We start from the raw sequence: 15485 nt of genomic DNA, 5'->3' as shown, positions 1-15485 counted from the left end.
CCAAGGTCAGCTAACTCAAGGTCTCCAGGATATTGCTCATCGACAAGAAATAATGCAGGCCTCTGTTTCTCGAGAGGTTCCAGTCCAGCCTGCTCCTGATCCGGTCCGGGTGGTAGCCCTATCGTCAGCATCTTCAGGGCATCTACATCTCTCTGCACCCAGCAAATTCGATGGAACCCCAAAATTGTGCAGGGGTTTCCTCAACCAATGCGATGTACAGTTTTCACTCCTGGCATCAAGCTTCCCGACCGACAAGTCCCGAGTTGCCTACATTGTCTCCCTTTTGTCGGGATCAGCTCTGGACTGGGTATCTCCTTTCTGGGAGAGGGCGATCCACTACTCTCCCAGTATGATGAATTTATAACCCAGTTCCGCAGAATCTTCGATGAACCGGGTCGAGCAACTTCAGCTGCTCAGGACATCATGCGGCTAAGGCAAGGGAATCGTCCGGTCGCACAGTATGTGATCCAGTTCCAGACCCTAGCCTCCGAGGTCGCTTGGAATGAAGAAGCACTAGTATCCGCATTCTGGAGTGGACTCTCGGATAGGTTGAAAGACGACCTAGTGTCCCGTGACCTACCCGTCAAGCTAGATGAACTTATTTCACTTTGCAATAAAATTGACTTGAGGTTCAGAGAGCGTCAGGCGGAGAGATCTCGAGGGGATCATTACAGGAGCACTCCTCCACCACTACTTCAGGTCTCCTCACCCGCAACAGTCGACGAGCCTATGCAGATAAATCGGGCTCGACTCACTCCCCAAGAGTGACAGCGTCGTTTCCAAGAGAGACTTTGTTTGTACTGCGGACAGGCCGGTCATCAAGTGTCTCAATGTACCCTTCGCACCAGTCGAGTAACCCAGGGCAAAGAGAAAGAGGTAAGATTGGGCCAACTCTCTACCTCCTCCACAATGCCCGATTCCGTCATTGAAGTGCAACTTTCTTTCGCAGGTCAGACGTTGATGATCCAAGCCCTTCTGGACTCTGGAGCTGCCGGGAACTTTATTTCTGCCAATTTTGTTGAATTACATTCTTTACCCATTAAAGCAATTGAAAATCCACTATGTCTGACTGCAGTTGATGGGAGTTACATCCCGAACGGGTTAATTGAGTCTTGTACGACACCGCTGTCACTGGGTATAGGGGCACTCCATCGAGAGAGTATAGAATTTTTTGTTATCCCTCAAACCACTTTTCCTTTGGTTTTGGGTCTGCCGTGGCTTCAGAAACATAATCCACAGATTGACTGGTCAGCTATGCAAATTGTAGCCTGGGGTCCATCTTGCTCTCAAGGTTGTTTAATGAAAGTGGTACCTCTACAGTCAGTTTCCTCTGATAAGAAGAGTCGAATTCCTGCTCCCTATCAGTCCTTTGCTGATGTTTTCAACAAACAAGCAGCTAATATCCTGCCTCCCCATCGCGAGTGGGACTGTCCCATTGATCTGGTTCCAGGAGGGATGCCTCCACGTGGTCGGATATATCCCCTATCCATCCCTGAAACCCAAGCAATGAGTGACTAGATCTCCGAGAATCTACAGAAGGGATTCATCCGTCCTTCTTCGTCCCCGGCCGGAGCGGGGTTCTTCTTCGTCAAGAAGAAAGATGGAACCCTAAGACCCTGCATAGACTACCGAGGTCTGAAGGATATAACAATAAAAAATAAATACCCATTGCCCCTGATTCCGGAACTCTTTGATCGCATTAAGGGAGCGGTTGTCTTTTCCAAATTAGACTTAAGAGGGGCTTACAATCTCATTCGTATCAGAGAGGGGGACGAGTGGAAAACGGCCTTTAACACCAGGGACGGCCATTACGAATATTTGGTCATGCCGTTTGGCCTCAGCAATGCCCCCGAAGTCTTTCAGAATTTTGTGAATGAAATCTTTAGGGACCTACTGTATCTGTCTGTTGTAGTATATTTGGACGACATCCTCATATTCTCCAAAGATTTAGAGTCCCATCGGTCACAAGTGAAGGAGGTTCTTCAACGACTTCGAAATAATCACCTATATTGTAAACTTGAAAAATGCATCTTTGAGCAAGCCTCCGTACCCTTTCTGGGATACATAATTTCTGGTCAAGGCCTACAAATGGATCCAGAGAAGGTTCAGGCGATTCTAAACTGGACTCAGCCCACTACTCTACGAGCAGTGCAGCGATTCTTAGGATTCGCCAACTACTATCGGAAATTTATCCGGGGTTTCTCCACCATCGTTGCACCCATCACCGCTCTAACTCGGAAGGCAGCCAATCTGGCTGTTTGGTCTGCTCAGGCACTATTCGCTTTCCAACAGTTGAAACAGGCCTTCATCTCTGCTCCTGTTCTCCACTAGCCAGATCTTGCAAGACCTTTTATTTTGGAAGTGGACGCTTCCTCTGAGGCTGTAGGAGCCATTCTGTCTCAAAAATATGAAGATGGGTCCACACATCCATGTGGGTTTTTCTCCCGAAGGTTTTTACCCGCTGAAAAAAATTACGCAATCGGGGAACAGGAACTTCTGGCGATCAAGTTAGCACTTGAGGAGTGGCGATACCTCCTCGAAGGAGCTCAGTTTCCCATCCAGATCTACACGGACCATAAAAACTTGATCTATCTCCGAAACGCCCGATGCCTTAACCCACGACTGGCGAGGTGGGCGATGTTCTTCACCCGCTTCAACTTTAAGCTTTCCTTTCGTCCGGGTTCCCAGAACACTAAAGCAGATGCCTTATCCCGCTCTTGTTCTCCTGATGCTGAGGAGAGACAGCCATATCCTATTCTGGATTCCTCTGTCTTCGCGGCGACCAGAATAGTCAATATTCCAAGAGGCAAGACTTATGTAGGGCCTTCCCTCCGAAAGAAATTACTCCATTGGGCCCACTACTCCAAGTTTTCCGGGCATCCTGGTGCAAGAAAAACCTTAGAATTCCTCCAAAGGAAATATTGGTGGTCAACGATAAGAACCGATGTGCAGGACTTCGTATCTTCATGTCCAGTGTGTGCCCGACATAAAACCTCACGCCAACCCTCTGTAGGGAAACTTCTACCCCTTCCAGTTCCTGCGAAACCATGGACCCATATAGCCATGGATTTCATTACGGATCTACCTCCCTCTAATGGCTACAATACTATATGGGTGGTCATCGACCGTTTTTCCAAAATGGCCCACTTCATCCCTTTGAAGGGACTTCCCAGTGCACCAACTTTGGCACACCTTTTCATAACCCAGATCTTTCGTTTACATGGCTTACCACTTGAAATCATATCTGACCGGGGTGTCCAGTTTGTAGCCCGATTCTGGAGGTCTCTTTGTTCCGTCTTCCAAATTAAATTAAAATTCTCTACAGCCTACCACCCTCAGACCAACGGTCAGACTGAAAGAGTTAATCAGGATTTGGAGAAGTTCATCCGACTCTACCTATCATCCTCACAGGACAATTGGCTTGAACTCCTACCCTGGGCAGAGTTTGCTCACAATAACACCTATCACTCTTCCAGCCGAACCACTCCTTTCTTCACTGTTTATGGGATCAACCCTCGTGTCCCAGACTTTTCCAAACTCCCTGGTAATGAATTACCTGCAGTTCAATCTTCTGTAAAATTTTTTGCAAACATTTGGAAAAATGTACAAAAAGCCTTACAACAGGCCTCCAGTAGGTACAAACTCAGTGCTGATCGGAGAAGAAGTGCTGCTCCACCTTATAAAGTTGGTGATCGTGTCTGGCTATCAACTCGGCATATTCATCTCAAGGTTCCATCCATGAAATTGGCTCCTCGCTACATTGGACCCTATGTAATCCAAAAAATAATCAATCCTGTAGCCGTTCGGCTGAAGCTACCATCTTCCTTACGAATCTCCAATTCATTTCATGTTTCACTCTTAAAACCTTTAATTCTCAATCAGTTTCGAAAAACTCCACCTGGAAGGTCCGGTATCCGAGTACAACAGGATGTAGAATTCGAAGTAAAACAAATATTGGATGTTAGACGACGACAGGGGAAGGTACAATTTCTAGTGGACTGGAAGGGATACGGTCCTAAAGAAAGAATGTGGATCGATGCTTCCAATATTCATGCACCTCGTTTGATTGAAAGGTTTTGGAAAAATAATCCTAAGAAGTGTCCGGTGTCCACTCATAAAAGAGGGGGTACTGTCAGGTCCTCCGGCCGCCGCCGGTTCTGCAGAGCATTGCGCCGCATGCATTACTCACCTGCACGGGCGCTGTACTCCTGGCGGTGCTACACCCGTCACTCAGCGCTTCCCCGACTTGGTGTCACTGGCAGGGACGGCGGTAGGTCCTCTGGGGGTCCGGCTGTTTCCGTGGTCGGCTCCTGGGACAGGCGCCGCCATCTTGCTTGTGGCATTAGGCAGAAGGGAGCAGGGTCTGATATAACCTCTGATTGAAGGTTGGGCCTGTGACATCACTGCCTGGAGGAATAAAAGGCTGGGCCGCCTATCCTCCAATGCTGCTGCTACTTCTGCTCTCTGCTCAGTGTCCTGCTGACAGCCAGTGAGAGTGTACACAGCTCCAGGTCTCTCTGAGTCCTGTTTGCAATCAGAAGCATCTCGTTATCCTTTCAAGTGCCTCCTGAGTTCAGTTTACCTTCCAAGTGTCTCCTGAGTTCCGTTAACCCTTCAAGTGCCTCCTGAGTTGAGTTTACCATCCAAATGTCTCCTGAGTTCCGTTAACCCTTCAAGTGCCTCCTGAGTTCCGTTAACCCTTCAAGTGCCTCCTGAGTTCAGTTTACCTTCCAAGTGTCTCCTGAGTTCCGTTAACCCTTCAAGTGCCTCCTGAGTTCCGTTAACCCTTCAAGTGCCTCCTGAGTTCAGTTTATCTTCCAAGTGTCTCCTGAGTTCTGTTAACCCTCCGAGTGTCTCCTGAGTTCTGTTAACCCTCCGAGTGCCTTCTGAGTTCAGTTCACGTTTCAAGTGTCTCCTAACTTCTATTATTATTTCAAGCGTCTCCTGAGTACAGCTATATCCATCTGTTCCAGCACGCGTCCTAATCTCCTTGGAGGCTCCTGATTGGGGGGCCGCAACCTGCTGGGTGGATGCAGCTAAGTCCAAATCCCCTTGCGGGGGTCCCTGGTGAAAACCGCCACTCAGTTAGACTCCGCGCCTCTGATTAGGAGTATAGCCAAACTCCTTGGAGACTCCTATGAGACGCCAGTATATTCGACCAGCAGTTCTTTCTCCACCATTGGCATCCGTGTCAGAATCCACGCCCCCAGTGGATCCACAACAATCCGTTGTGACACACAGCCTTTGAGATTGAGTCAGCTATTGCCTCCTTTCCAAACAAGAAATCCCCTGTTAGTGACGGCATACCGATAGAGGTGTATAAAAAACATAAGGAATACTTCGTCCCTTATCTCCTTCAGCTATATAATGATCTCAGGCGAGATGGCGCCCTCCCCCCATCCATGTCTGAGGCAATAATTGTGGTGATCCCAAAACCTGGAAAGGACCCTACCCTACCAGATTCTTACCGTCCTATTTCACTCCTCCCGACAGATGTGAAGATACTAGCAAAAATTTTAGCAATTAGACTTAATGCGGTGATTACTACGGTGATAGACGAAGACCAGTCGGGTTTTATGCCGGGATGTTCTACAACCCGAAACCTTAGACGGCTCTTTTGCCACCTGCAGGGGGGTACGAATTGTGGGTCGGGGGCGGTGGTGGTGTCACTTGATGCTGCCAAAGCCTTCGACTCCGTCGAATGGTGTTACCTATGGGAGGTCTTACGTTGTTTTGCATTTGGCCCTGTCTTTATTAACTGGGTGCGCCTCCTCTATTCATCTCCGAGGGCTCGAATGTCGGTTAATGGGTTCGTGACCTCAGCATTTACACTACATAGGGGGACTAGACAGGGTTGCCCTCTATCCCCCACCCTCTTTGCTCTAGCTATAGAACCCTTGGCTATTCTACTTCGAACATCCCCACTGATTAGAGGTATTCCCCTGGGTGGGCAGACGGACGTCGTCGCCCTATATGCAGACGACACTCTCCTTTTCCTTAACGATGCTGAGGCTTCCCTCCAGGCTATGTTGGGAATTGTGGAGACATTTGGGGTGTTCTCGGGCCTCCTGATAAACTGGGGGAAGTCTAGCATCCTTCCTATTTCGGGTATAATTCCGAATGAGCTGACCTCCTCCTCTCCCCTTCAGTGGGTCCTTAAATTCAAATACCTAGGAGTCTGGATCACCCCCAAGGTGACTGAGTTCAGATCGCTTAATATTGACCTGGTTACTGCTGAGCTGAAGGGGCGCATTCACCAATGGAAGAAGCTCCCCCTCATAGTTACGGGCCGAGTCAATCTTATCAAAATGACAATACTCCCTAAATACCTATATTTACTGCAACATTCCCCAGTCTATATACCCAAGCATACCTTCATGAGCATAAATAGCTTGATCTCATCCTTCATATGGGGGAACAGACCGCCAAGAATTGCATTCAAAACACTAACTAAATCTAGAGTGGATGGGGGTCTGGGTCTCCCGAATATTCAAGCCTACTACATAGCTGCCCAGCTAATGCACCTCTCGGACTGGATCCTGGGTCGCTGTGGGTCTACCTTTGAGTGCGCCTATGCCGAGTGTGTGGGGCCCCGTCTCTCTCCCATTCAATTCCTTCTTTCCTTTCCTTTCACCCCTACTAATTCTCCTCTCTTTCGGCAGGCGCTAATGGTGTGGCGCCAAGCCCATAAGATGTGTAGTTGGGGTGGCATCGAGGTGGAGACCCCTCTATGGTATAACAAAACTTACCCTGAATTTAGACGACTCTCGTCTGATGGTTTCTGGATGGGGGTGGGCCTCAAGTCTGTCTCCCAGCTGTTTCTGGAAGGATCTATTAAAACATTTCAACAGCTGTCTGAAGAATTCCAGCTGTCAAATAGGCTCTTCTTTCGATACCTACAGCTACGACATGCTGCTCAGGCCCAGTTTAATAACCTTCCTCCCTCCACCTCCACATCCCCAATTAAAACCCTTCTTAATAACTTGTCCAAAAAGGGCCAGGTGTCTACTATATACAGCTACCTCATTAGTCAAATAGATCTTGGCAGCCTCGACTCCCTGAAAGTCAAGTGGGAGCCTAATATAGGGACCTTGGATGACGAACAATGGCTGCAGATTCTCAGCTCTGTCAAATATACTACCCCGTGTATGAGATATCAACAAATCTCATTTTATGTTCTCCATAGAGCCTACCGCTCCCCTGCGTCCATGTTTTTTTTAATTCAATATTCTTTATTTTTCCGTATACATTTAAATACATACATTAAAAATGACAATACCCCATTACACATTCAAATATACATTACGTACATACAGACAAACATACAGACAGGTCATCTTATCACTTTCCAGCATTTCCCAGGATTTACAGTACATTGGTTATTATTACATATAGCGACTTATATTTATATTGTAGTTGTTCTTGTTATTGGTTTATATGGTATATATTTACCCTTTTATCTATATATCGATGTGTCCATGTTTAGAGCAGGGCTCAGATCGGATGACACGTGCCCTAGGTGTGCTTCACCTGCTGCCGATTTCTGGCATATGCTCTGGTCCTGCCCACAAATCCGTGTATTCTGGGAAGCGGTTTGGACGGATATAGCTACCACCGAGCCCTCTATCCCGGCCATTGACCCTAAATACTGTATGTTTGCCCTTGACTTTGAAGAAAATCTTTCGCCTTCGATATATAAATATGTCCTCTGTTTAACAACCTTGGCCAAAGTCCTTATTGCTAGGAAGTGGTTTGATGTTACGTACCCAAACATTTATAATTGGAGAGCACTGGTGAATGAGGTTTCTGGGCATGAGAGATTCACCTATAGGTCCAGAGGCTCGCTCACTCCATACCTAAACAAGTGGAGTAGATGGACCTCCTCTAGATTTGCTACGGCCATCGACATCCAACAAAATCTTAATAATGTTTGAGCCAATTGACAAAGAAGGCTACAAATGTATTACGTGAAATGGTGACTTAATATACTTGTCTATCCTCGTCTATGCACATCTCTCAATCCTGGTTGCGTGCAACTACCAAGTACATTCCATTTACCCTGGTTTTTCCCTCTTTCTATCCCTCTTCTTTTTTTTTTTTTTTCTCTTTCTTTTTCTTTCTTTTTCCTCCCTGACGGGAGGTAGGAAGCTCTTAAAGCGGTTTATTTTCTTGTAGGTAAAAAGTTTAAAAATTTGGGGTATAGGGGCGTGGCCACGGACGAGCAGGAGTGAGGAGTATGGTCGCAGCTCCCCTGGCTACACATCCATAAGAAAAATGCGTGTAGAGTAAGCCTGCTTACCCGTCTATGTCTCCGGCAGAGAGCGAGGGAGTGATGCCGCTGGGGAACGCTGGACGGAGGCACAGTTGAGACCGACATAATATACAACTGAGCTGCCTTGGTCCTGGAAGCGGAGCCCGGCAGCCGGAACAGAATACTGTGTGCTTCGCGGCGGGGAGCGCTTCTCCCGTGCACACTTCCGGGAGTGTGTGGGGAAGTGACGCGGTGTGGAGGCGCTGGAACGGAGACCTGGCTACAGGAGAAAGCAGGCACACAGCGCGCTCGTCTCCCCCTCCGCCCACCAGCAGAACTAAGCGGCCGCTTCAGCATCCAGCGTATACAGCTGCAAGCTGTGCTGGAAGATAATAAAAGTAAACGTGAGACAGAGACGCAGGCACAGTTGGAAGCTGGCTTATGAGCAGTCTCCCCAGCTCATTAATAGTACCCAGCAACAGTGACACCTCCCAGCAGGTGGACAGGGAGTGTGGTGGCGCTCTGGGCATCCAGAGACGCTGACTTGTACCCAGCCTTCTCCCTGTGAGTGGCAGGTGCAGAGGAGAAGCGCTGGCAGCTCAAGTCAGACAAAAATCGGCAGTCTGAACATACAGTGCTGAGTGAAGCACCAACAATGGCCTGAAAGCGCCGGGATAAAGGCACAGACACTGGGAACGCCGGTATACACAGCCCACTGCAACCAGCAGAAACTGAAGTGTGAATACCTGCTCGGGCTCCCACGGGGAGAACTCTCTTCCAAACCGTCCAAGACTGTTGCTGTGCCACAGGAAGGTGTGAGCGTCTGGGTGGTAACGACGGCAATTGGACTCAGTGAAACGGTGAAAATCCGCGGTTGCAGAAAGGGGTGAGTGAAACCGGCTTATAAAAAAGTGCCTAATAACTGATGTTGATGGACTGGGTAGCTCTGTAAGAAATAAATCAGGTGAACTTTATCGCATCAAGGGCCCATTATACTTGGGTTGTTTGTCCGGTGCCCACGTGACACTTCCCTTGTAGGAAGGAATTGACTTTCTTTAACAAAAGTCGGGAGATTGTATTAAGCACTGAGCATAATGGGGAAGACAGGCAACACAGCTGCGGCAGCACGCCTTGAAAAATATGCAAGGTCCCAAGCAGGGAATTCATCACAGTCAAACATTACCACTCCACAAACCACCCCTGCTAAAGGATCAAACCCCGCTATAACCCCTGCTATTACCTCAGATATAACATTACAACAGATACTCGATGCAATCAGTAGCAGTGAGACTAGACTGCTTGAGAAAATTAATGATGTACAGGTGGATACAGCACAGATAAAGCAGGACGTCAAATCCGTGAAAGAGAGAATTAAAGAGGCGGAAAATCGTGTCTCTAGTCTGGAGGACTCTAACATTAAAATGTTAAAATCAATGGACATAATGGCCGGGCAAATTCGTGATATAAACCTGAAACTGTCCGACGTGGAAGGAAGGCTACGTCGGAACAATGTGAGGTTGGTGGGCCTCTCTGAGAGAGAGGAGGGCAACGAGGTGCCAAAATTTGTGGAACAATTATTGAGGGAGAACTACAATGCCTCTTCCTTCTCAGGCCAATTTGCGGTCGAAAGAGCGCATAGAGTACCAACTAAACCCTTGCCACCAGGGGCTCCACCCCGTACTCTTATATTTAAAATGCTTAATTTTCAAGATCGGGACACAATCCTGCGCCTTTCACGGGTGAAAGGTCCCATGGACTACAAAGGTGTAAAACTGGCAGTATTCCCAGACTTTTCTATCGAGGTGCAGAAGAGCAGGGCAAAATATGCTGATGTTAAAAAACGCCTAAGGTCCCTGGACATAAAATATTCCATGCAGTTCCCGGCCAAATTGAGAGTCATCATTGACGATGGAACAAAATTTTTTCATTCACCAAAGGAGGCTGGAGAATGGTTGGACAGCAGATTTCCAGCTGGGCATCAAATAGCTGCTTAAGTTGGGATGTCTGTGACCCACCGGTTGTTGGGGGTAAAGGGTTGTGTTGTTAGAGTATAAGAGGCTAACGATGTTAAATGTTAGAACCGTTGATAGTAACTAAAATATGTCGTTTTTGAATAGTCCAGTTGAAATATTAAGTTATATCGTAAAAGTATAATATAAGCTGGATAGGGATGCCTGTTGCTGGGGGGTGGGGTGGGGAGGTGTGCTAAAATGAGGCTGTGCTGGATTTTGCATAACTGCAAGTAGAAAAGTCGGAAAAAAGTTTTTACAGAGTCGGGTAACGAATAATACTGTAGAGATAAATAAGGAACATGCATTTTTCTTAAAAAAAAAAAAATAAATACTTATTGAAAAGTAAAAATAATAAATAAGCCAGGGGAGGGGAACTATTACGGTCTCAAAGGAATAAGTGGCTACAGGGGATTTTTGCCTCATACAAATTGGGAGCAGGATAGGGTAACCTAACCTGCAAGGGAGGAGGGTGGAGAGGATAAGTATACCAAGGGGGGGAGGTATACAGGGTGGTGGGAGGGGGGTATATGTAAGGGGGTGTGTGTTATATGTTGGACAAGGACATCAAGGCACCAAGAAAATGTATGCAAAAATGCTGGCGGTGGAAGGGGGACGGAAAAAATGGGATTATCTTAAAGCTGACTAATGGTACGGTTATTAACATGGAATACTAGGGGGATGAACAACAAGATAAAGCGGTCGTTAGTTCTGCGATACATCAGGGGCTGCGCCGTAGATATTGTTTGTTTAACTGAGACCCATCTGATAGGTGGGAAACTTATGGCCCTAAAAAAGGCTTGGGTAGGTCATGTTTTTCATGCCCCCTTCACATCGTCAGCACGTGGTATATCAATTCTTATTAGAAAGTCCATTGCGTTTTCATATACAAGAGTTAAAATTGACCCTGGAGGGAGATTTATTTGTTTGGATTGTGTGATTAACAACTTACATATTCTTTTACTCGCTGTGTATATCCCGCCCCCCTTCTCCTTTGATGTTATGGTGAAGATAGCAGATTTTGTTGCTTTAACCCCAGAGGTCCCAGTAATTTGTCTCGGCGACTTTAATAACGTGCTAGATGCAAAAATAGATAGATGGAACAAAAATGCACCGGGTATCAAAAGGGACAGTAGCTCTAAGAACTTTGGCAGTTTTGTGACAGATATGGGGTGGGTGGACCCATGGAGAGAAAATAATCCAAACGTAATACAATACTCTTGTTTTTCTGCATCACATACTGCCTTCTCAAGAATTGATATGGTTTTTGTTTCCAGGATGCTGTTGCCTTCAGTCAGTGAAGTTAGTTACAAAACTCGGGGGATCTCCGACCACTCCCCACTAGTGATAGAACTGAGAGAGTTGACTGATAGGGGTTGCCAATTTTGGAAGTGTGATGCCGCATGGTTAAACAATCCGGAAGTGACAACAGGACTGGTAGATCAATGGGGTGAATTCTGGGCAATCAATAAGGGGACCGCAACAGAAAATATAACTTGGGATGCTTTTAAAGCCTTTTTAAGAGGGACACTTAAAAAAAAAAATAGGTATTGTGAAAAGAACAAACCGTCAAAAACTAATGGAATTGGAAAAAAACTGTAACATAAATGAAGCAAAATTTTTGACAGAAGGTACAGTAGAGGCGAAAAAAGCGTGGGAGGCCTCTAGAGAGCGGTGGTTGGATTATTTAAACACAGCAAATGTTAAAAACATGAAAGTAAACGCACAGAAGCTATATAATAATACAGACAGGGCCGGGAGATATTTAGCCTATCTTGCTAACGTAGATAAACCATGAAACACGATTCATAAAATAAAGGATTTATCAGGGGCATTGCAATTTAAAACACCAGAAATAGGCGGTGCATTTAGGGAGTATTTCTGCGGGCTGTACAGGACTAGGGTGCAATTTGATCAGTATCAAACCCGGGAGTACATTAGTAATATAGGGCTACCATTCCTTGAGGAGGTGGAAAAGCAGTCCATGGAAGGCCCCATAACACTGGAGGAGATAATGGCGGCGATCAAAGAATTACCAGCTGGGAAAGCCCCGGGACTGGATGGCATCCCGATGGATGTATATAAAAAATATGCGGAATTTCTCGCCCCATTATTGCTCGAGCTGTATAAATCTTGCTTTGAGACAGGAGATTGTCCGCAAACAATGATGGAGGCGAGAATAATCCTACTACCAAAGCAGGGGAAGGATCAGGAGGACTTAGAGGCATACAGACCTATTTCTTTACTGCCCTCAGAAGCTAAAATTCTGGCAAAACTATTGGCAAGGAGGCTGGGCGGAAATATTGATAGGATTATTCACCCGGATCAAACCGGCTTCATGCCCGAGAAATCTACATCCATCAACATCAGAAAAGTATTTAGTCACCTACAAGTCATTAACAATAATACAGATGTGATGCAGCAATAATGTCATTAGATGCCATTAAGGCATTTGATGCAGTTGAATGGCCATACCTGTGGGAGGTGATGAGGGCGTTTGGATTCGGGCCGAACTTTGTGAGATGGGTTCAGCTTCTCTATTCTGATCCAAGGGCCAGGGTGTCGGTGAATGGGTGGACGTCCTCTGCCTTCTCCCTCTCAAGGGGGACGAGGCAGGGATGTCCACTGTCACCGAGCCTGTTCGCATTGGCGGTGGAGCCTTTGGCCTGCGTTATGAGAAGGCATCCTGATGTAAAGGGCTTTGGGGCAGGACCGGTGACCGATACAGTGGCTTTATATGCCGATGATGTATTAATATTTTTGCAGAATTACAGGGACGCAGCTTCTAGGGTCCTTCAGTTAATTACGACGCATGGAGGACACTCGGGCTTTGAAATTAATGTTTACAAATCCTGTATATTGGCAATAAAAAAACAGCCTATTATCGGGGCACAGGGAATATTGCCAATTAAATGGACAGAGGCCTTTAAATACCTCGGGATATGGATCACCAGAGACCCTTTTGAATTCATTAAAGTAAATATACAGCCACTGTGGGAGTATTTGGGTAGCAAGTTTAAAACTTGGAGTAAGCTCCCAATCTCAATGTCTGGGCGGGTAAATTTAATAAAAATGATCATTCTGCCGAAAGTCCTGTACATTTTGCAGCAGTCTCTGGTGTATTTGCCAATGGCCATCTTTAAAAGGCTGAATAGCTTAATATCATCCTTTTTATGGGATAACAAAAGAGTTAAAATTAAACTAGAGACCCTAATGAGGAAAAAAGGGCAAGGCGGACTAGCACTCCCCAATTTCAGATTGTATTATTTGGCTGGCCAGTTGGCACATATACGGGAGTGGGTGGTAGAGGACATAGGGACTAACCTAGTTAAAATATTGATTGCTCAAGGCAAAGGAAACAACAGTCCAGTACAACTTTTGCTAAAGGGGGCTGTATCAAAATCTGATGCACCATTAGTAGTACAGGCGATTAAAGTCTGGCGTGAAGCTGGTAAAATAACCAAATACAATGATATAGAAATAGACCATCCTCTATCAGACTATAGACGATTTAAAGTACTTAGCGAACTACGACCTGATGCAATATGGGGTACATATGGGATTAGTGCAATGAGTCAATTGTTTAATACTGAGGGGCTGAAATCATTTGCACAGCTGGCGGAGGAATTTTCACTCCCACGGTCATTTTTTTTCAGATTTTTACAAATAAGAAGTGCATTAGAGACCCAGTTTAGGAACGATACACCTATATTTTCAGTTTCCCCTATAAAAAAAACCCTGCTGGTAGGGGGTAAAAAGAAAGTAGTATCAAGGCTGTACAATCAGATAGTGGAAGCCATTTATGATGACAAAATGGGGGAACTCAGAGTAAAATGGGTAGAAGATGTTGGTAATATAACAGAAATAGAATGGAATATGGCCCTGAAGATGGTCTCAGTAGCTACTAACTCAATAAAAACCCAGCAAGTACAACTATATATTGTAAATAGGAGCTATTTGACTACAAATAGATTGGCTAAGATTAAGGGCAGCACTTTATCTCTTTGTCCTAAATGTAACAATGGTATAGGCACGCTTTGGCACTTACTATGGGATTGTCCAGTTCTGAGAATTTTTTGGTCTAAAGTAATCAAAACAATTAACAACACAGGGATACCTGAATCAGCGTTAGGGCCTAAAAGCTGTATACTTGGAATCTGTATGGATGGGAATCTGAATAGATATGATAAAGCTTATATAATTAACCTATGTGCCCTGGCAAAACTACTCATAGCAAGAGTATGGATGGCAAAAGATGGACCAGAACATGTAGCTTGGATTAACTTAGTCAACCTCACAATGGGACAAGAAAAATATGTATATATAGGTAGAAATAGCACGAACACATACACAAAAATCTGGCACAGATGGATTAGTTCTGGGCATACGGTAGTTAGCCCGGTCTTAGGTTAGCACTGATTTAAAAAAAATAAAATAAATAAATAAATAAATAAAAACACAGAAACGTAAGGATAATTATAAAGGATGCAAGAGTCACAAATACTGTAAAATAAGCACGATGTTAATAGAAACAATCATAAACACGTTATTAACATGGTTATTTAAATTAAATAAAAAAAAAAAAAAACATTAATCACACAAAACATTGATATATTGTTTAGGGATAATAATGTCGTAAAGGTTGATGGAAAATATGGTGATGTTAACCACATGCTACAAATAAAGATAGTTCGAGGATCTAGGGAAGCTGAGTCCGCACTATAATATTAAACTATAGCGAATAATAGAATATAAGAATTGATATTTAGTAAACGAAGTAGTAAACCTACAGTCTTCCCGTTACCAAATCCACATGATATAGATCGTTCAGCAGGTGCCGGGTTGTCCTAAAAGAGGGTTTGTCCAAATTGTATGTATTGTACTGTAACTGTAATGTATGTCATGTAAAGGTAAAGCATATTTGTTTACCAATGAAATGTACATGTATTTATGTTATTGTTGCAAAAAGAAAATAAATTCAAATTTAAAAAAAAAAAAAAAAGTTTAAAAATTTGTAATACTTGTTCACATATGTATAGCACGAAGCGTACAAATATCTGGTCTAAGGATATACTCTGTTGAACTGATTGTACAAGAACTACGCAAACACTGTTTATGGAAATTTGGATGTTTATTACCATGGACTTGAACAGATACCATTGTACCATATCTATGATTGTATGCTTGTGCTCAATTTACATTCTATATGCAATAAAAATTACACA

Source organism: Crinia signifera, chromosome 4, assembly GCF_055691185.1.
Source record: "Crinia signifera chromosome 4, ASM5569118v1, whole genome shotgun sequence".
Lineage (NCBI taxonomy): Eukaryota > Metazoa > Chordata > Amphibia > Anura > Myobatrachidae > Crinia > Crinia signifera.
The sequence above is the reverse complement of the archived record's forward strand: the minus strand, read 5'-3'. Positions refer to the sequence as shown.